The sequence below is a fragment of the Amblyomma mixtum genome, chromosome 3 (assembly GCF_055824585.1).
Source record: "Amblyomma mixtum isolate Tamu chromosome 3, ASM5582458v1, whole genome shotgun sequence".
Lineage (NCBI taxonomy): Eukaryota > Metazoa > Arthropoda > Arachnida > Ixodida > Ixodidae > Amblyomma > Amblyomma mixtum.
Window position 1 is genome coordinate 395,052,113 of NC_143014.1, and position 23,160 is coordinate 395,075,272.

The 23,160-nt window shown below is 46.9% G+C and overlaps 1 long non-coding RNA gene and 1 pseudogene across 1 annotated transcript; both read left to right on the forward strand.

Annotated features, from left to right (window-relative positions):
• LOC149357245 (uncharacterized) overlaps window positions 1-23,160 on the forward strand; it is a 39,090-nt pseudogene that overhangs the window by 1,266 nt on the left and 14,664 nt on the right.
• On the forward strand, window positions 18,869-20,786 carry LOC149357246 (uncharacterized). Its single transcript, XR_016289893.1, has 3 exons — window positions 18,869-19,167; window positions 19,390-19,479; window positions 20,564-20,786. It is a non-coding gene; the product is annotated as an uncharacterized LOC149357246 (long non-coding RNA).

Consider the following 23,160-nt stretch of genomic DNA (forward strand, 5'->3'; position numbering starts at 1 on the left):
GAGAGCAGAGCCATCTGTTGGCAAACCGGAAAACCAAAATGACACGTGCCTGCACGCTGATTGGTGGACGCGGGCCGTGACGTCAGTGGACGCGCACCGCGAGGCGTTTTTTTTCTACAAGCGTAGAACCACGCGGCGGCGCGATTTCGAGTTGGATTATGCTGGGCACGCGTCAGAATGACGCGCGCGTCCCACCATCCGCGCGGCAATCGCGCCCAAAAACGCGCCATGCGGTTTCAGCTTTATACGTGGTGTCGAGGCTTGGCCGCCGCACGTCGTCACGTACTACCTCCTACTACACATCTCCGCCTTCGCCATCCACGACTATCTACCGGTAAAGGAAAAGCTGAAGCCTTTCCTGTCTACATTTCTCCTGAGCTCTGACGTGCATAGTCTTGTCCAGAATATCTGGCACCTCGTCCATGGCAACTATGAGGAAGGGATGGAGAGTATGCTGCAGGGACAAGACAGGCCGGTGCTGAACTGCGGCCGCTTCTGGGCGCCCTCTGGGGCCCCGCCGAGCGCCTAATGATTCAGTGCCAGCACCGGCTGGCCCTGCGCTGCCTCGGCCACATGGAGGTGGCCTCCACGCCTAAGAAGATGACCCTGAAGTTGGACGTGCTGCTGGCCAACTCTCGAATCATCTACTCCCTGGAGCTGATCAGCGGGCACGGTCACTCTTACAGCCTGGAGCAGCTACTCGGATGCGTTATAACACTGGTCATAAAATCGAAAGTGCGTGAAGCCCGTGAGCAGCTGGAGCCGCTTCTGCAAGTGCCGCTGTCTTCCACGCAGGAGGAGGAGTTTGTCAACTTCTTCTGCGAGCTGGTCGAGCCGACCTGGATTTGCTACGTGGTGCTGCACTTCCTGCAGGGCGTACGACCCCATGCTGTCCTGCCGCTGACCGGCTGCCTTCAGGAGCTGTTTCAGAAGGGGAGGATGCAACACTGATGCGTTCGCGAGATGCGGGAGAATTTTTCCGCCTCGCAGGAACTCATGCAGAGCTTCGCGCGGTCAATGCCCCTGCCGGAAGCGCAGCTCAATCTAGCGTCAAGCTGGCGAAACCAGCCTGCCACACCAGAGCAGTACCCCGGGTTTGTGCCAACTCGTGTGCCGCGCAGGGGCATCACGCCTCGCCTGCCAACGCAGGTGGCTGCAGTGAGGGCCACTGTGGGTGCTGCAGAGGCGTCAAAGCCACCCGGTATGCCTTTTGCTCCCGACAAGACAGCACTGAGTGAATCGTGTGCCTCAATGTCTGCTCCGGTTGCCAGCTACTATACCCCGCAAAGCAAGCCGGAGGAGGATGCAGTATCGATCCTGTGCACGCCTTCCGTCACTCTGTGGGAGGGCCATCTTCAACGGACAACCTCCGCGGCACACCGACCTACAAGCGCACCTGCGTCCCTTTTGAACCGGCGACTCGTGAACCTCCCACCTGTTACTTCCACGCCAGTTGTCCTTCGAAAGGGTTCCGACAAGAACATGCTCGCACATGTCCGACGCCCACAGATCTCGACGAGGAGGTGCAGCGAATACCTGCAGATCCATCAGGGCGGAGGGTCACATTTTCCACACCACATTCGAACAGTTCGGAAGCTAGTCCTGACCTTGGCACCACTGGCCAGATCCTAGAAGGCACCTTCATGCAGTCTCATCCTGAGGAGCAGGCAAATGGCGAAGTGGAGGCATGCCATTCAGAGCAGACAAAAATTTACAGTGACCGATCCAGACAGTTGCCGACACCCACGGACACTGACAGCGACCACTCTGGCATTGATCTGCAAGACAGCACTCCAAGTCCGGTTCGCTCTCCACAACCGACGCCACAGCAGCCTGATCCCAGTTTGCAGCCCAGAAGTGACGACCGGTATATAGATGGGAGCAAGGTACCGGGACCGTTAGCTGGACAGATATCTTCCCCGAGCGCAATGCACTGCTGCTGCCACAGTTCCTGGATCAAGAGGCTGCCGGGTGCCTGCACTCGCCCACTACAGACGATTCATCTGTTGCCGGGCTTGCTTAGCGAGGTCCCAAGGAGTCAACATCTGAGCCAGCACCTGTAGCTGCAGCGTCAGGCCTTGCATAGACTGAGGCGACTTTGGATGAAGAGGACCTGGATGGAACGCCGCTAATGGACAGCTATGAGGACATAATTCCTGAAAGCAAGCATCGGCACATTACCCGCGACATAGAGCCTGATTTGAGCAGGTGCCATGTGGTTATGGCACCTGAGCAAGAAAAGACGCCAACCTCAGTGAAAACAAAGCTCATGTAAGGTAGAAAAGAGTACGAACAAAAATACAAATACAGGTATCGCTGCCACAGGGCAATCTCGCAAGAACACGTATGATGATAAAATAGGAGGAAAGAAGCCACGAATCTCTGAGGCTGACAAACCACACAGAGGCTTTACAAAACTGCTTCGGAGTCCAGGCTGCCTGTAATTCGAAGATTAAACAGGTCGTCGTCTCCGAACACTCTGAACCGACAGCAGTACGAGTTACGCGGTTCAGTGTTAAAGTAAGTTTTATTTTGAAACCGCAAGTGCGCTTTTATCCCACACAGAAAGCAGAAAAAAGACAACCTGAATGTTGGAAGCCAAAGAAAACAGATACATGCCGGCGCCACAGGCGGCCAGGTGAGTTTAGGAACGTTTTGGGGCTTTGCGGCTATAAGCTTTGTGTGCCCGCGTGGCTTCGTTTTTGACGCCCCTCGATTTACAAGCGCGGAACCGCCGAGAAACTCTAAGCACCCTGCAGGCGCTAGTTAACTTTCGAAGGAGCATGCTAAGGCTGGTCAGATGATCCCCGCGGTCGATGAAGGATGATGATGGCACGATGGTCAATGATAGTATAAGGCAGTTGCAAGTGTAGAGAGCACCTTGAGTCTCCGTACGCTAGCCTGGCAAAACGTAGCGGGTTGGGGCAGTCAACTTCGAGCATCTTAACAAAAATGGGTTATTAGGGATGGAAGACAACATGCAAGGCAGTTAAGAAAAGGCGATTTGAAAGCTGGCGAAACAAACTCGAAACGTTCTTTCCACTCGGTCCTTTGCCGCTTCATTCACCAGCTCCGGCAGCTCCGCGGAGCTGTAGATACTATTTGTGCTTTCGTACAATTTAACCCATTCGTAGTGCACATTGGAAGGTATATGCAAGTGGGCGGGGCCTAAGGCTCGCCAGGGTCGGGCTTAGTTGACCCCGTATCTCTGGAGACGCGCCGGGCGCGCGGTTTTGTGCAAAGTAGGCTTTACTTTCCAGCCACTAACTTTAATTGCGAGCGCCCTTGACAATTCGTTCGTTTTTTGGGGTAAAAATGGTCAAAGGCCCTTTGCGACCATGAGAAACCTCCTCGACGCCGCCTGCTGAACCGTGCAACTAACGGCGCTGGTCAACGAATCACAATCGGAAGGGGGAAAACGACCCGCCGGTGCCTAACCTAACCGATCGCGTCGAACGAACCTGCTCGCTACATTGTGCCTGCCTGTGCGCTGCGCTCACAGCCAGAGTACGCGGACCTACTGCGTCGTCGGTCCCCTTTTGTTCGACAATTGAGCGTGTAGTAGCAACGCAGATGGAGCCTGCTGTGCTGATCAATCACGTGTGCTGCTGTGCTTGCACTTATGGTAGGGATGGCGAGCTGCTTGAGGCAGCATGGCATAGTCTAGTGAACCATGTCAGTAACATCCCCGAAGGGCACAGCCAACTCTGCCCACGCTTTCTACAGAGGTCTTGGCCTTTCAGCAGCTCTGCATCTCTCAGTGCTGGAAAAGTACAGTTCACTCCTCTACTCAGCTTTCTCAGGACTTAAGCGGCGTCTTAGAACATAACTGGTCTACCAGTAGCGATCTTGTCTGCTTAACCGAAAACAGTCAAAGAAAATAATGCCACCCCTATCCCTACTATTCCATTAGAGTTAGCAGTACGTAATGCAGATTTTTTTTGTTTACTTGCGTAACAGCCCAAAAGGTTTTGCGTGCTTTTAACCTGGTTCTTTTTCACATGAGGAAGCGGAGGGCATTGTAACAGCACCAGTGCTTCCAAAAAAAGATTCAGCGGCTGTCACCATGTGTAAAGGCATACGGTCTCGAGCCGTTTCACATCCTGTTGAATGTGTTCGCCCCCAAATCAACCGTATCTACATACAAAGGCATCAGGGCTCTTTAAGTCGGCATACGGATACATACAGAATATCCACTATCATGTCTTAATAGTGCAACACAAAAAGCATAAAGAAATTTTTTTGCAACGCGGTGCAACATCCAGCTTGTTTCATGCAACTTTGTTTTAGGCGGACGGACTACTATACATTTCGAAAATTCAAATGGTGCTAAGGGTCAGAAACCTTGGCGCCCTTGTCAACCCCATTATTAAAGATGAAAATGCGATAGTAATTAGGTTCGCTACTGTGCTCTATACAATAGGCGTCTAATGTTCTTGCGATTTTTCCGCCAAAACTCCAAACTTATATGGGACGCATTAGTCAACACCTGAAATGTATGAGTACTTTTCATGCGAATATCATATCGAATTATACAACTACGAGCACCTAATCCACCATAATCCGCTATTAAACAGATTGAAAGTGTAACTGTAATGTTTCTTCTACCTCCTTTGATTTTAGAGAAACTTTAACGGTCCGTTCTACTTACTTTCGTGGTCCTTTGTGCCGAATTTTGCGGCGAAGAGGTCAGCGGGGAATTTCCAAATTCCCCGCTGACCTTGCGTGTGTGACGTCACTGGATGCACGCCCGTCGATATTCGCTTTCCGTTTGCTGGACAGAATATCGAGCTGCTTTTTAAGGCGGAAACCTTTAATGCCTGATCGCAGTAAGTAGGAGTTGTCGACAGAGGTGTCACGGTTTTCAATTGGTCCAAACGGTCGGGACGTCACAGTGCGCGAATTTCAAACGGGGCTAATTTTACTTTGGCTTGTGACCATGCAACCAATTAATGGGATGGTATAGTGATGCTCCAAGTTAGTGGGACTGGGTTTAGTTAATTTGTTAATTAACTGATTAACCTAATTAATCTTTCTAGTCAGACCAGATAAATAAATAAAACCGAGTAGGAAATTGGTCTAGTTGGAGAATCGAACCAGGGTCTATGGAGTGCGAGACAAGCACGCTAACCACTCCGCCATGCAAGCTCGATGGTTTGAAATGAACAGAGCCGTGTCTAGTGAATACGGTGTCTTCGTTCACTCCCATCTTCCTGCCTTCCCGTTACGGCGAGGTTCAGGCGTCCACCGAGATGTGCGAGACGGATACATTTGCTTTCCACAAAAACCAATTTACCGACGAGATAGGCTTAGAGCCGAACGGGCGATGACGTTCTGCGGACTCCCTGGTAGCGTTGCAAGACGCTGTCGCATTCCACTATTAATCAACACTTCGCTTAAGGCTTCCGCCTCATCGCACTTTAGGTCAACAAAGTGCTCTCCTGAATTTTTTCCTCATTTCAGTCAACTAGTGATCCAAGCTCTCACCTAGATTCTCCAGCTTCGCCAATCAACGCGGACACGATAGGTTCTGTGGCAGTATTCCTGACGTCCATATGACGGTCGGCCGTGACGAAATCGTTTGGTGGAAACCCAGTTTCGGTTTCGGTTTCCCGGTTTCTGTTCTTTTTAAATACTTCTAGTTGGTATCTTGAAAAACGGCTTCTCCACTGCAGTGAGGGCTCTCTATTGTATGGGCTGTGATTACCAACTAAACTATACAAAAAAAAACGTAGTTAACCTTTTTTAGTTTTTCAGGGTTGGCCAAATTGCAATATTTTCGATATCCTGGGATTTAAAAGTTGGGCTGCGCCCTATGCTTAGTCTACTGAATTAATTACGTCACGACCCTCTAGATCGCATTCATAGAACGCACGGAGTCCTCACATCACTGCTTGCGCGGTGGAGCAGCGGCTAAGCGATGCGCCACTGCCCGGCAGGCGGGTACGTCAAACAGAGCCACCGGTGGCGCTTGAGAGACCCAGGTTTCTCTTCCCCAGCTCCTGTACGGCTCATGCACAGGCCGCACGAGAATTAACCGATTGCATCGAATTTATTTGAATTAACTTCACAGCCACGTACCACGCGCGGAAGGTAACTCACAACCCAGAAGGTAGAATGCCACGTGCCATAGTGACCAGGTTTTGGTACGTCACAAGGTCACGTGACCTCTCTGGACCAATCGGAGAGTTTCGTGACAGAACTTCTTTGCGAGATGAGCACCTAAATGCCGTCGCATTGACAGTGTCGAACGTTAAAGATTTTTAAAGCTTACCAATGGTGATCTGTTGTTTGTCCAGCAGCTTCACTCGGCCCCTCTTAAGTTGCGCAAAGTTACTGAGTCTCTGGGTAGATGTCAAAGCCAGTCAAGCACCTTTCAGAGAGAGAGAATGACGACACTGATGAAGCGCTGTGTGTCGATGGACAAGTGATTTAACTAGGGTAAGATGTGCTAAATGAAAAAAAAAAATACATCACGCAAAAAGAATTACACACGATCTAAACCGGGTGATCACCTGTGGTGGTGTGCGCTGAAAACTGCTATATGCACATATCGGAAATATTTTTGGATCGCAGGTATTTAATGTCAGAAAGTGACTCAGACTATGGGGGCGCCGTAGTGAAGGCCTCCGGAAATTTCGATCACCTGGGAATTTCTAACATGCACTGACATCGCACAATACGCGGTTCTCTGTAATTTCGCCTCCACCGAAATCCAAACGCCGTGGCTGGGATCGAACCCGCGGGTTTCGGGTGAGCACCTGAGCGCCACAACCACTGAGCAACTAAGGCGGCCTTTGGGGGAAACACCACAAGATAAGGTATTCGGCCCAATACTGGGAATATATTGGCAAAGGCCGTTTCTGGAAAGGACTCGAGTGAAACGATTCATTTGCAATAATGAGCCGATTACCTTGCATTTGGTAATGTACTTTTCACTTGGGAGTGCACTTGGGAAGAATGTCACTTTGTATAGTACAGGGAACTTCAGAAGGGCGTCTGGCATCCGAAAGGGAAGCTCCACGCTTTGAAACCTGCGGTTCTAGCACGCCTAGAAGTAGGTTCATGTGCGTCCAATATGCACGGCCTATTCTCAGCCTTCACTCTTCAGTGTTTTCTGCTCATTCTGAGTCAGGAGATCAGAGCTTCCACTTGTGCAAGTGCATCCCGAGTTTCCTGTATCTCTCCGCACAGGTTCTCAAATGAGACATGTTCAATATCTACCTTGTCTCAATGAGCGGCTGATGCTGCATCGCGAAGAGGTACGCCGTCACCTACTATAATACGATGACGAGAAGCCCAGATGAGTGTTATTCAGTCTCTACAAACAGCTATCCCCAACTCAATTGATTTAATTTGATTCATGAGCCAAGAAAACGCAGGAAACCATCAAACAACCACTTCGCGTTTTGTTTATTTCCTTGCGTTGTATCTAAATATCCTTTCGTCTGCATATTTATATGAGTGTTGCAATTTTTTTTCGTCCCAACGGTCCCGCTAATGTTTATTATTTTATTCTACCGGATTTACAATAATCTTGTTTCAGCACAATGCGGAACGCTGTTGTGGCCCACCGCGCGCAGGCGGCACTGCGTCGCCGCACACCTGTGGTTCAGATAGGCTGCATGACGTGGACTCTTGATGTTGCTGATGGCCTTTTAGCCCTGATCGCACTCAATTGCTGTAGTGAGGGCGGTGAGTGTGGTCTTAAGTTTGCTGTGAAAGTGTTCCACTAGGCCGTTCATCTGTTTGTGGTACGCAGTGGTGCGCAGGTGAGTCGTGCCGAGAAGGGGAAGAAACTGTTGACGCTGCCACCAGTTGGCGAAGATGGGTCGGTTCGGAGCCGTTGCTAGCTCGCTGCTGCTGCTGCTCGCTGCTTGACGGAACCGTGGTCAAGCTTCGAACCCGTTCCCACCACCATCAGGACAGGAGTGCCGCCAAGTCAAAGAGTTAAGTGATGGGAGGAAGATTACAAGAGGGTTTATTTACATCTTTTTACATCATGGTTAGAAGTGAGGTTCCAAATGAGGCTCTATGGGAGGCTCTAGTGAGAGCTGAGATGAGGCTCAAGTGGGGCTTGAAAAGAGGCTGTCCTGCCGCATTCGTTGGCGACTTTTATACTGTTCTCCCTCCCTAAATTCCCTAGGTTGTGGACGCCCACGCCGGGGTGGGAGGGGCCCAGATCACAAACAACACAAACTTGTGCGCACAAACACACCACTGCACTTAGGGCCACGCCCGCGTCACATGTTGAGTCTGAGGGAAAGAAGGTTGTCGTCGAGGTAGCGTCGACTGCGGTAGGTGGTGGCCCCCGGCCAGCCGAAGGTTTCTGCGGGTCACTGACATCTGTTGATCATCAAATGCCACCCGCCGCTCGAGGCCAGAACGCGAGGTCACGAAAAGGCCGAAAGTGGTTCCCCGTGCTTGCAGATGTTCGCGAGGGTCGGAGATGATGCCCGCCGGCTTGTCGCGGTGCCTGGCACGCCAAAGAGCCACAGGAAACGAGGCCCTTTGTTCCCCGGCATGGCCACGGCAAATGGGGAAGATAACGTTCGTCTCCCCGAGGCGGCGGCGGCGTTCTACACGTGCAGGCACTTCGGAAAGGGGGCCTGGTTTTGCTTAAACTCAGCCCCTTCGTTTTGGTCCTGTACTCCGACCGGGCAAACTCCGTAATTGAAGTCAGCTGTCACCTGGGTCCTCTCTGTGCGTGCGGTCCATGGCGGCAGGCCCGAAAGTAATCACGCTGAAGTTGCTCGCAGCTATATCTATACAGTAGAAACAGGTGTTCTGGCTGGCTCCAAACGAGACCCGCTGACGTCGATCTTAATAGCTCCTCTGCGGCGCGGAAAATCTCGAATGGCCAGCGATCCCCACCGCTGGGCAGGAAGAGATGGGCTCGCGTCCACGTTGATATCTTGGCTTGCAACATCAACTTCCAAGGCAAACCCAAAACACCAAACCACCAACAAAGGAAAGCACAGATGGGACGTTCCAAACAACAAAGCGCCGCTCCACGCGCAAGCGTTCGGAATTCACTCAAGACCCACCAGGCTTCCTTTTAGTACCACACAAAATCCTGCTCCAGAATACTGATCTCTCAATTTTGCCCACATTTAGGGTCAAAGCGAGCGTCCGCGTCACATCTGAGGTCGCCAAAGACAGACTGCCACGTTGTACAATAAGCGGTGCTGTGTCAAAGCCTACAAATTTTGAATAGAAACTCCATTCCTTATCAACCAAGCTCTGATCCCCAATACCACCCGAATATCGAAAGTCTGCTTAAAATTTGGCCCACGCTCAGTTTAATCCCCTGGCTCTTCTCAAAGAACCTTGATCGCTCGAGACTGAGAATCAACTGCTCCAGTTAACCTCACAAAGATACGACTGCTCATCAGAATCCGTACTCATTCCAGTACTGGCGCAATACTTATACTCATTATGTCAGGCACCATAACCTATACACAAGCTGCTACAATGTTCTACACAAAATTCTGCACCTTCACTTCATTCGGTTAATCTCCGAATACCGCAATCGGATAACTAACCACGCGCCAGTAAACACGAGTACGCAAATGAGCACAAATACACGCACTTTCTTTGCCTTCGCAAGGCATTAGCTACACTGCCGTTAATGTAGCTACAACCGCCATGTACCTCAACCAAGTCTGACACGGCTGAGTCTACTATCGATACAAAAGAAACCTGTGCCAACCTTCAAACACAGCAAAACTTGAATGCTCTGAACGGTTCTAACTATGCAAACAGCACATGGCCTACTCAGGAATCTTCGCTACACTCCTTTTAGTGCTCTCATAACTTGGTAGCATGTCAAATTGAACTCTCATTTCTAACTCAGACTTTAATCTTTCTCAATTTTAAGAGAAAACACAGTAACGTCCGATCACTCTAAATCTTTAGCTCAAAACAAAGTAGCCCTTCCTTTTTTGATTTCGCACACACAAAAAAGGAACAAAAAAAAAGCTACTTCGAATGGCTACGCGGGGGTGAAAGCTGACTCACCTCCGCCGCGTTGAAGGGATTAGCCCTTCAGACGCGCCCGCTGGGGTCGCGCTTTGACTGATGACACTGTAGTCATTTCGTTACAAAAGGCCACTGAAAAAAGCCATCTACGACTCCCTCTGTCGTCTCCGCGCCCCCTCGACACACTCAGAAAGCCTTGGTAGCGCATGCAAAGTCGAGAACCGGCTTTTGGCGACGCACAGCGACCAGAGCGAGAAGCTGTTCTTTGTTCTCGCCCCCAGCACTGAGCTCGGCTACCCTTTCGCCCTGCGCGCTTCCCAGAATCCAGTGCCGAAAGTGAAGGACGCATCCTTCTTTTCAATTGCGCACGCTGGACACGCCTGCGTGCGTGGCCTCTGTTGCTAAATCCCTGTGCTCGCATGCGCTTACGGTCGCGCAACTTAGCGCCTTCCGGTCTCATGGGTGGCTTTGCCTTTTCCCTTGCCGCCTTTCTGTCAGGTAGGGGTGGCCTGGGCTTTCCCGCAGGCCGATGCCCTTTGAAAAAACCCCCCTCCTGCTCTGCTTGGAAGATGCGGTCTTCCCTTTCTGTTGCTGCGGTCAGGTTTAGAACAATCCCCGCGTATCGCCTGACCAGTAACTTTAGCCGCAAATTTGCCAGCTCCAATGCGGGAAGGTTTTTCTTTCCCTTCTGCCGCACTTCCATCTGTGCTAACACTAGCACCTGTTCGCGCACGTGAATTTAGGGCCTGACATTTCAACCGTTTCCTTTTGGTTCTTGCCCTTTTCCTTTTTCGCTTTGATCTTACCGCGTGCACCGCCTGAACCAAGTCTGTCTCCTCCAGCCCTTGACATGCATCGCGTGATCCTTCATTAGGCACAAAATTGACCTCTTTGCCTTCGCAACAGATGGTCATCTCCACAGAGCTGACAGACGGACCTTCAGCTGCCCCGGAAATGAGCAGTTCGCTCCCCTGAAGGTAGTCCTCCGCAGCTGGCTTATCGTTCTCAGTGCTTTCCTCTGAAATGCACTGCTCATCTATAATCGGGCTCTCCTTTGTCTCAGCGTGGCGTTCGATACTGCGTTCTATCCCAACAGCAGCTTCACGCTCTTTATTCGCCAGCTTCGCCGAGGTAGCCACAACCCTGGCTTGGTCACTGGCACCGCAGTGACGCCTCAAATCTGAGTTGCCACGATTCTGAGTACACCTAGTATACTGCATTTTTCCTCCTTATCAACATCCTGCAGCATAGTACCATAAGTTATACTGTTTACAATTCTTTTAATTATGCGATTTATGGATCCCATTTTGTGATCAGAGCAGGCGCCATATAATGTAATGCCGTAGGATATAATAGATTCAGCTAGTGCTTTGAATATGACGCGCCTTAAGTGCATCGAAGTCTTACCTCTGAGGTTGTACATCATCGCGGACACGGCTCTAAGCCTGTTACATATATACTGCACACGATTATTCCATGTCATATGCCCATCAAATATTATTCCGAGATATTTTACTGAAGGTTCAAATGGTATGACATTACATGTGCACGGATCACAATGCGAGCCATGTAAAAAAAGTGACTCATTTAGGAGTACTCGCTTGTGCGGGTTTCTAAAACAGAGAAGTTTCGTTTTTTGCTGGTTTAAATAAATTGAGTTTTGAGCAAGCCAGTCTATTACCTTGCATATATCCTGCTGAAAGCTTTTGCTTGCAAAATGAAGATCAGTGAATTCTAGTGCTAGTGCTATGTCGTCTGCATACTGAAAGATTCTCGATGTTAATTCCAAAAAACCGAGTTCAGAGACGTACATATTGATTAGTAATGGGCCCAGTGTACTTCCTTGTGGAACACCAAATTTGATCGCCCTAAATTCACTGCATTTATCATCAATTCTAACGCACTGTGCTCTATCCGTGAAATAGCCCTGAAAGAATTGATGAAATCGTCCCCGGAAACCCATGTTTTCTAATTTTTACAACATTAATTCGTGATCAATAGTGTCAAAGGCTTTCGATAGGTCTAAAAATAGTGCTAATGTAAGATGATTGTTTTCAATTGCGGTGTTAACGTAATCCGAGAATTCTTCTAAGAGCGTAGTTGTGTTCCGGTCCTTTGTAAAGCCGTATTGTGCCGGGTTATTTAAAGAAAACTTCTCGCAAAAAGACTGCATAACTAATCCCACGTGTTTTTCCAAGATATGCGCAAGAGCAGATATAATAGAAATCGGTCTGTAGTTTGCGCAGTCATTTCTTTTTCCGCTTTTATACACAGGTCTCACTATCGATATTTTCAATTGTTTGGGCATTATTCCGGTTTCTAATAAGCCGTTTAGTATTTTGAGGATCACGCCTTTTAATATGTTAAAGTTGCAGTACAGATCGCGCACACGGATTTTATCAAAACCTGGCGGCTTAAACATCTTCATTCTACGTATGATGTTCCACAACTCAGCCTCTGTTAACTCGGGAAGGTACGCTGTTTGTGCGCATGTAAGTATTGGCTTGTATTCTAGACGTTTTGTTCCATGAGCGACGCGCAGCTTATCTGTTGCGTGAATGAATGTGTCGTTAAACAGTTCACACATGACTGTGTTTCTTCCTTCGGAAAGTTTTTTTCGATCGTCTCCTCAATCGTAGACTGTTTGACCCGGCCCATTAAACTGTTTGCTAATTTCCATGTCTTTTTTCCATCGTTCTTGTTCAGTACAAACTGCTGGGATAGGTATCTTCTTTTAGCCAGTAGCGTTTTGGCTGTTACAAGATTTCGCAATGTGCGAAATTGCTCTCTAAGTGCATTGTTTTCAGGGTCCTTCCTACAGTTTTGCCAGGCTTTATCCTTTAAGTAACACAACTCCATAATTTCCTGCGTTATCCAGTGGTTGTCTGGTTTTCTTTGTTTAATTTTGACAGATTTGTATGATGTCGAGTATATTAGGTGCAACTTTTCAAGAAATGTATTATACAAAGTCATGTGATCCAGAGATAACATCGCATCCCAGTTTGTGTGCTGAATTGCATTGTCTACACTCCTGTCGTCTAAAATTTTTCTAGCTATAGGTCTTATGTTCGCACTACCTTCGTAGTTGGAAGTTTCTGTCATGGTTACTAGTGCCACAAAGTAGTGATCTGCGAGTTTCAGTTTAATTACTCCTGAAGAGCAGTGTTTGTCTGCCATGCGAACAACTACTCGTATATGGTCGATGCACGATGTCGTTATCTTGGAACCTAAAAATTCCTCTCTAGTACATTTATTAATAAGGTTAGCTAAGCCAAATTCTGCCAGTAGATCAAGATAGTCCCTGACTACTCTCTTTGACCCTTGCATTATATCTATATTTAGATCTCCGGCTAAAATAAAATGCTTCTCGTTCATATATGTTTTTACTAGTGAGCTAAGTTCTTCCAGGAATAAAGTGGTGTTCTTGCTGGGTGGTCTGTATATTGCACACACAGTGTAAGTTACATTCAATTTGTTAAGAGAAACAACAACCATTTCTGCGTTGTCTATGGATACCTGAATTTCGTATGACAGCCAGGTATCATTTACAAACAAGATCACACCTCCTCCTTTTCTGTTTTCTCGACACCAAGTGTAATGAGAGTAACCAACAAGGCTGTAAATGTTTTGTTGGGTTGCGTCTAGATTAACCTCGGTTAGGACAATTACATCTTCTTTCTTCTGCCGGCTATTCACATAAGCACATAGCTGATCCCAGTTTTTTTTTATGCTACGTATGTTTACATGCAATAAACTTAGTTCCTGAATCAACCCTTCTTCTTCTGCAACCTGTTTTACACGAGAATCCCGCTCAAAGAAAGACATGAACTCAGCCATTAGTTCATTTTTTCCAAATCACTTTCCGTTGCAATCTTGATAGCAGTACTTCCTTCTTGCCGCCTTGCAAAGATTTTGCCATTGCGCATCCAGACAAACTTGTAGCCCTGCTGTTTGCCCCTCTGTTTACTCTGCCAAAATAACTTCTTTTGTGCTCGTGTCAGATTTTCATTGATGCAAATGTCATCAGACTTCAGTGCATACTTCTTCGAAATCCAAAGGTCACGATCAGCCAAGTCCTTAAATCTGACAATGATTGGGGGTATCTTATCTTTCTGCTCTTTTAACCTGTGAACGGCGTCTAGTGAGTGACGCTCGACTGTCGCTATTTCTAGCTTTGCGCTCAGTTCCGCTAGAACTTTGTACAGATCTTCGCCCTGCTTATAGGGAACGCCATGCAGCTCGACGTTTTTCCGCCTTGAGTACTGTTCAGCACTCTCAACGTTTTCCTTCAGTCGTGCGATTTCAGTGTGCTTTTCTGAAATCCTTTGCGTCAGCTCTGCTGAAGTGGTTTTTAGTTCAGCAATATCCTTTTCTTGCCTTGCCATGGTGGCGATAACTTCGTCATATTTATGCGACAGGAGTTCCATCGATGCTTCTATTCCTGCTGTTGTCGTGCATTGGCTGTCTAGCTTTCTTTCCAGCGCTTCCAGCCGAACCAAGACTGCAGCCATCTTTTGGCTAATCTCCTCAATCAGTTTTGTTACATGACTCATTCGACTTTTCTTTTCTCCCCTTCCTTCTCTACTTAGTTCTGTGTCACTGGTTTCTGATGTTTCTTCCTCTGTGTCCTTCTTTTTACAGCTCTCACACATCCAGCGTTCGATTTCGCGTGCTGTCATGTTTTTGAAAGTTTTTTTAGTCATTCCCGCACATTTACCTGCATGGTATACTTTTTTGCATTTAGCACATGATACACCCTCTTGACCGTTTTCAAGCAACTTTGAACATTTCATGCAATCTCGCGGCGGCATGGTTCAATACAGGAATGCAGTCCAGTGGAGCAAAGAAAGATGTCTGAACTCAGCTGAAAGGCCTCTTACCTAGAAGTAAGCAGCAAGATCAGCACGCAGCTCGGTGCTCCACCGGACTGCACCCCAGCATCGTTTGGCTCTTCCTTTTGTAGGCTTCAGCTCCTTCCAGACCCCTGACGTCACCGCTGCCGTTGAACATCAAGCGATGATGTTATCGCTGGCCCGCCCACGCTCTTGGCTTAGATGTTGCGCCGTGCGTATTCCGTTGCTCGCTCGTTGATCAGCCGGGAAGTAGCCGGCAGGCGGCCAAGTGAACGGGGCAGCAGGCGATCGCGAAAACAGGACCTACACTCTAAGAAAAAGGGTGTAAGAAGGGTGCATCTTCACGACTTATGCTATCTGAAGGCGCATGGACTAAAGAAGCACTTTGCAGAGTGCATCGTTACACCCGTGTGGAGGTGGTGGAGGCCGTTAGTCTCTTTCAGAAAACTTACCCCCTTTTTTACTCTTCAAACCAGCTGTGTTCCCTCTGCGCGAAGACGCTGAACAGCAAAGTATGCAGCCCTCACCGCCTTCCCTCCATCTCGATGATGGCCCTCTCCCGAAAGCGGGGTGGCGGGGTTATTTTGAGGACAATAGTTGAAAGCTACGCTGGCTCACGCTCCCCCACTGCATTGATCCTTTCACCCGCGCTGGCGACACTGACCGCGCCTCCTCGCTTCTTCAAGGGACCAGAAGCTATTTCTTGGAAGAACATGTACAGCGATCTTCTGCCCATCTCCGCCTGGAGGCGGCTTGGCGGATGCACAGAACGTTGCTGAAAAAAGGTGCATTGGCCGCGATCGGCCACGACAACCATCACGCATGCAAACATGCTCTTGGTTGCTAACGACCAAAATAATCACTAATATTCGGTGCATGTGCTTTCATACTCATGACTGGATATCATTTTAAAAAGAAGTAAGTCAGCAAAGACAGACGGCATGATAGGTGCTGTGCTACTCCTCTGACCAATCGCAGCTCTGAACGAAATCAACAGTTTAGCGCTTCAACACACCAGAGGCATGAAAATTATTGCGCTTAAAATTTCGGCTTGTGGTTAAGCTTTTATTAAAGCGGTAATAAAAGCTTTAAAAGGAATAGTTTTGCTTCACAGCCAGCGTAAGCTCTATTAGTCAGCGCTGTTCTTCATTTTCTAATAGCGTACGATAAATACCAGGGCGGTTAATTCCCTCCGTAAAATTTCGAATAACGTGCACTGCTTTTCGAATAACCCCTCGTTGTGGCACATGTTCCTGAGCAAATAACAGACGATATAACAGAAAGGGCCCAGGTTAACATGCATACAAGTTAATAAATCAAAATCAGACGAACGAGCGAGATTGTTGACGCAGTAATTTTATGCTAGCTGAACATGCAATGTAACGCAAATCCCGAATAAATTGCACTCTCATATTTCTGCTCCATTTCAACAACAAAAAAGAGCCCTACTCGCTGATAAACGCGTGATATTGACCACTAATACTGACAACGCTGAAAAACAAAAATGCAAGAAACTAGGGAAGGAATAATTCTGCATCTGAACTGAGTTGTGAACGTGGCCTGACCATTCCATATATATAGGTACTTTTTTGTTTAGAGCACTTTTACCAAGACACGAGCCAGGCCTCAGAGTCGCACTTTTGCTGGTCTACTATGTGATCACCAGCATTTGTAAATCTGCTCGGAAACTCCTCAACGCAGCGTAAAAGGCATTTCTACGTTTCCTTTCCAACAAGTGTACCGATCTTTTCTCTCGGCACAAGATAGCGAAGCCCATATAGTAATCAGTTTTCGAGATAGCTGCATTTCCTGATCATGTTTTGGCGCGTACAAGTGTTTCACATAGAAGCAATTCAATTTCAGCTTATTTTAAATTGATAAACAGGGAGCAAGGCGACCAACGCGATTTAAGTCTATTCGAACTTCTCTTGCGTATGAAATTGTGCTGCACGCTGTTGACGCTTCCACCATTTGTTGGCGCTGATGGGTCGGTTCGGGGTCGTTGCTAGCTCGCTGCTGCTGCTGCTGCTCGCTTGACGGAACCGTGGTCAAGCTTCGACACCCGTTCCCACCACCCCCAGGACAGGAGTGCCGCCATGTCAAAGAGTTAAGTGATGGGAGGAAGATTACAAGAGGGTTTATTTACATCTTTTTACAACATGGTTAGAAACTGAAGGGAGGCTCAAGAGAGCTCAAGTGAGAGGCTTGAAGAGAGCTCAAAATGAGGCGAAGTGAGCTAGCAACGACCCCGAACCGACCCATCAGCGCCAACAAATGGTGGCAGCGCCAACAACTGGTGGCAGCGGTGGGATAGAAGCCCCAACTCCCCCCACCCAGACCCAACAACGCCTACAAGAGCAGAAATTAGCTTAAACTCAGTGTACGTCTACGTAACTTTTAGCTTTTAGGTTGTTCCGCGCAGCTTTAATACAGTCAAGTAGTACTGATAGTCAGAAATGAAGGTGACTGCCTCCAATTTTTTTTTTTCGAACTGTAGCGCTATGGAAGCATCGAATTCCGCAACAAACCGGGTGCCAGAGGAAACAGTAATCAAGGTGCTTATATTGCGGCAGTGCATTGTGAATTCTTATGGAATGGTTCATGCGTCAGGAAATAACTCTTTCTTTTAGAGGCTAATGATAAGCACTAAACAGTGCATTGCAATAGATAGACGCAGCCCGAAGACCCAAGCTCGAAAATAAATGAAACTACGGCGTATAAACCGGCAGGTTTTCCTTCATCATCGTAAGTTGCTTCGGATGACTGAGACTTTTGTCTTGTACGCACAAATAAAACTGAGCTAAAGGACATTGTATCGCACTGACAAACCAATCTTTAACAAAAGCACAAATTCAGCGGTGGCAACTGCCTATATTGAATAAAATGAAAGCGCGTATAATAGACGGAATCGCCCGAATAACCAGTCGGTTGAAGCGTCTTAACGGATGCTTGCTGGCATAGCGCTGGCAGTGTTCCATTTCTGCTCTGTTGACCCATTTTGAAAATATTTTGAGAATTTCGCGAACACTGGAACGATGAGAGGTGAGAACTGCTGCATCAGCAGTGGTCGACTGTCGTTTGAACCCCTCTTCTGCGCCATCTTCCTCAAATGTTCAAATGTTGTGAATCCCCTTTGTTTGCCTGACGCTTCTGATCACTCGATGCGGCTTTATTAAATCCATATTTATACAGCTGTATCTATTTAGATTGAGTTAAACTATTTTTGAACAGAGCGGTTTTTTTGCTTTCTTCGGATTCTCCTCACACGTGCGGCCCCATAAGCAGAAAAGAAAGTTGAAATTTCTCGCAGCAATATCACGCGGCAATATCAGTATTTAAAACTGTTAGTGTACCTGACATTGAATCAATAATGCGGCAGCATTTACGTCGCTTTTTTAGCCGGTTCTATGAATGATTTAGAAGTACAGGAAGGGCAGTTTATTGATATATATTTCGCAGTGCCTCCTGTACGCGGTAGTAAATGAGAGCTGACGAGAACTTCCGAATGATGCTCGTAACTTTAAGCTGCAGCTGCTCTGAAAACTATTCTGTTGCATACGCCACACACTTACGGCAGCATCTGCGTAATTCATACTGCGTAATAGCTGGCTGCATTAAAAGCTTCAAAGGGATACTGCAAGGACTGACAAGACGAGTCTCGCCGCGCTCGTTGTCTCCGATAATGGAAGAGTTGTGCGCACGCCGAAAGCGCGGAAAAATACGTGCCACAAGGGCAGAGAGGCGCATGCAAAAATAATAAGCTACCAGCACATTGCAAGGACCAAAGGTTGTCGCCCCGCACGCGGGCGGCTTGACCTTGGGACACTACTGGGAACGCAGACGTTCTTTCAGTCAGCGGAGAAAAGAAAAAGAGCGGAAGCGCGGGGTCCGGCGGAACGAAAGAAAGGCACGAAGCATTGAGGAAGGAAAACCTCCTCTGTAATTCCTCTATGGCGCGAAGCAAGCTTTGGAAGCGATGGCTGGCGATGGGTTGTAGTTTCTCCTGGTTGCTCCCTTCTCGCTCTTCAGGTCACGTGCCTGTCTATTTGGATTGGCCGCTCGCCTAGAGTCGAAGACGAAGCCGCTGTTTACCGCGCCTAGGTGCCGTGCGTGCAAGTCGCGACGCGCATTCCTCTTTTTATCTTGTAGTACGGGCCTATGTGCGTTTAGGTTCTGTTCAGCGATTACTTCATCGTGCAAGCTTCATCGATGTGTGACGCTGCAGTGGGCGACATCTTCGCGAAAGAGTCAACGTCTGAAAGAAACAGCGCACGCCAGATCGTCGCGGCGCCCTCATCGTACGGATTCTTTGCGCCCAATTTCAACCGTACAAGTAAGTGACATTTTCGTTTGGTCATACGGGTTGTTTCCTGCCATCAAGTTATGGTGTGTTCAGTACAGATTTTTTATCATGGATTGTGTGCGCGAGCCGCTGCTTGTTGCTATTTCTTGTTTTGAGCCGGTCGCGTGCGGCCGGAGGGAGCCGATCGTGTACAACACACGATCGCAGCGGCGCAATCTGCAGGCGTCTTTCTCATGCTTTTTTTCGCTGCAGGCTCTGATCCTTCGTCTGCCGTGCGAAAGAACATTGCCGGTCGTCTCTTCGACGCCAAGTATTTGTCCCTGCTCACGACCATTCAGTAAGGTAAGTCCAAACCGCAGTCTCCGTTCAGAAAGGGGCGAGTAAATTAGTGTGCGCGCTTCTGTAGCACGTACTGCACGCAGTGCTCACATCTACTGCAGCACTGTATGTGATTCTTATTGGACAATAATCCCTTTATAATTTTAGCGCGGCAAGGCAACTCCTTCTGCCAGGCCGCTTTTTTTGCGAATGGACGGCGTCAATTTTTTTTTTCTTTACCACGGAGTAGCAAGCAGACGATAAAACAGTAAACGTGAAATTTATTTATTCATAGGCAAGAAATTAGCAGCTCATTTGTGCTCTACGCTTCCTGGCATGCAACCGTTTTCGCTTACACCTTGCAATATTTTTGCTAACCCAGAATGTGACTTATCATGCCAGCAGTTTTACTGCATTCGAATGGCAAGATGCGCTTGCTAATGGTGTTAAGTTGATATGTAACTGGCTCTTCACTCAGGCTGAGAACTAATAGAGAAAAGTGAACTTGTTTAGTTCTCTTTACTAGTGAAAAGGTCGGGGCTAGTGAGTGGCCAAACATTAGCTCACAAAAGCGTACAGTCTATGTCACCTCTTTTTGTGCTCTTGTATTCTCTTGTGAAAGAGTGAGACTTTAGGTTTGATGTCGCTCTAAGAGGTTGAATAGAAGAATATGCTAGTATCTAAGCTTTTCTGTGTAGAACAATAAGGATTTCAGTTGCACTGCGGCAATCTGTCAACGAAAAAAAAATTCTGTAATGAATACTGTGAATCTCGTAAGCAGTAACAGTATAGTTCTTTCTTTTTTCTGCAGTGGCTGTTAGAAAATATGTTAATTATGTTAGGCACTTAGTGACAATTCACTGGTAATAGGCCATTGTGCTGTAGAAGTTTGTCCAGGCTTATTGTGCCAGTGCACTGCGTCAATTATGCCTGTTAAAAATATGTGGCAAGTGCTGCAATGGATAAAATCTGGAATAAAAAGTTGTTTCTCGTTTTCAAACTATTCCTGTCGTTTTTTGAGCATGTGTGCTGCCATTACGTGGTTTAATAAACATATAAGTTATCACTAGCCATTACACTAACGCTATAAATGACGCCTCTATTGCAGTGCACCTGGGAGAAGGAGGGATACAAAGGTGCACAACCATTGTCACTCCTAGCACCGAAGTTCAGCCTGGATTCTTCAAAACCCTACAAGTGGCCGGGACTAGATGTGTGTGGTATCTATGTTTTTATGTAATTGGGACATTGTTGCAAGTTCATCATCACTTGATGTCCATCCGTGAACATAGTATGCTATGTTGCGCAGCTGCAGCCATTCTATTACAGAGATTTTGGAGCTTTTCAATGTTTTCGAGGACTTAGTTATGAAAGAATTTCTGAATAATGGTTCGAATAATTGTGACCACTTTTTATGGCATGAAGTATAAATGCAGTTTTTTTTCTGCAAAACTAGGCTGGACTTCAGCAAAGATTTCATATTGAATTAGTTTGAGAGGCGCTGCCTACAATCCATGTTGCTTGGCGTCAGAAAAAAATGACACACAGTTATGGTAATGCTTGGCAGGGTGGCATGCTACCAAGCTAATATGACTAGCACCGTTTATGCATGTGAAGCTTAATGTGATATGCAGCTATGTGAGGCTGTTAATCTTCTTTGCACTGTTCACACTTTCTTTTTGAGTAGGAAGGGGCTGTTCACTGATGTGAATAATTTCCAATAACTCACATGAATTCATATTAGTTTTATTTCACATCGGAGTGAACTTAAAATTTAATTAAGCTCACGTGCCCTGCATGTGACAGCAGATATGGAAGGCAGCTGTTTTAATAGCCATTCTTGCATGCGGTCAGTCAGTGTTTAAAATTTCATTATGCTAAGCATCTGAAAAGATGTGTAAAGGTAACATTCTATTGTGCCAGCAAAATGTAATTCATGAGAATTACTGCTGCTGCATATGCTGCAAGCATTGGATGAAGCAGCACTGTCTAAATAAAAAGATGAGATTTGTAATTTCCTCAAGCAAAAATACTGCTTTAGTAGGAGACTGTTCTATGCTGCTTATGTAGTTAATGTAGTCTGTCAGTGAAGGCCTGTCCATAACCAAACCTTTTTGCACAGGCATAATGTAGAGGTGTAATATGAAACAGGCTGTGAACGTGAATAAAAAGTATCTTTATTATAATGTTTTCCAAATAATATTTTTGGTATGACGTTACCTCATGCATCGAGACAACTCTTTAGATGTGTAAGTTGCCCTTGCTATTATTTCACGTTTAGCCGAAAGCTTTTCCTTGTTTTCCAGGAGTGATACACTAAGATTTATAGTGCATACGCCTTTGTGCATAGGCCTTTCACCAGGTATTTAAACTGTATCGAAAGGCTGTGACAATGGAATGCACCCAGAAATGCCATCACAGGCACAAGCTTCCTGCTGTTTGCTAATCGGAAATGAATTCACAGGTAATATATGCAGGGAAAATTACAGTTGAAGTATCACTCATTGATGTTCAGATAATCACCTACACTTCCCTTTTAGGAAGAAAATTCACTGTATGGGCAACAAAACATATAATGGTATCAGAGACCAGAGACATATTGTTAGCAAGGGCTGCATGAAACCTTAACCGCTCTAGATATGGAGAAATAAAAACACGAGAATGGAGGGAAGGGTTTGTTAAACGGCATTTAATTTTATCACCTTTTAGTAGCTTCCATTTCATGCACATGTTTTTCTGTTTCTTGATATGACCCTCTTCTTAGTCTAGCATCCGGGATGCCTACAGCCTGACCGTGCAGCTGGGCACAATATTCTGGATTTTTGCTGAGGAGCCAGTGTGCTTGTGATAATGTCAGCATATGTGAGTTATTAAGTAGCCGCCATTTAGGACATGTTTTGTTTTTCCTGCATATCTTTTCTGATTTTGGTTCGCATTAATAAACAGAAGCCTACACTTGTGGCATTGTTTTCATGCATCTCCCTTTATCCCTGCCGTTTGTGTGGTTTACACTTTTAGACCTGAATTAACTAAGCCCATGGTCACGTCATCTGAGCCTTGTGGTTGCAAAATTCATTATATGTTTTCTTTTCTGTGCAGGTCAAGTACATGGTACATACTGCCTCCACCTGTATGAAGAAGACTGCCAGGGTCATTGCTGTAATATGGTGTAGCATGTGACAAAATAAATATGACGGTATGTTTCTTTATCCGATTCGTTTATGAATTCTTTGTGTACATTCTGCAGTAGTACCTGCACCTGAACACACAATGACACAGATCATCTCACATGAAAGATTCGTCGCAACATTTTGACACTGCCTGCACTTCCAGAAAGACTCAGGCTTCTACCATATGGGTCAACTTTAGTTCTGCATTCAGTGGGCAGGTTTACGCTACAGAAGAGTAATAATGCTCTCGTGTGGACAGTATAAATACACCACCGAGTAGTGTATAGATACCCTTTGCAGTAGGGCATTACTTTGTACCACTAGAAGGGTAACTTTATCCATCATGTAACGGTATAAGCTTGCACCACAGGGGTGCAAACTTTGCTCTGTTTATGACGGTATAAGTTTAGTCTTTGACAAAGTAACTTTGGACTTCTATACATAGCATAAATTTACCTGCTAAAGGTGCAAACTTGCACCTCGCATGCTAGGATATGTTTATGCTTTCCTCAGGCTAACATTTACCCCTTTTAGA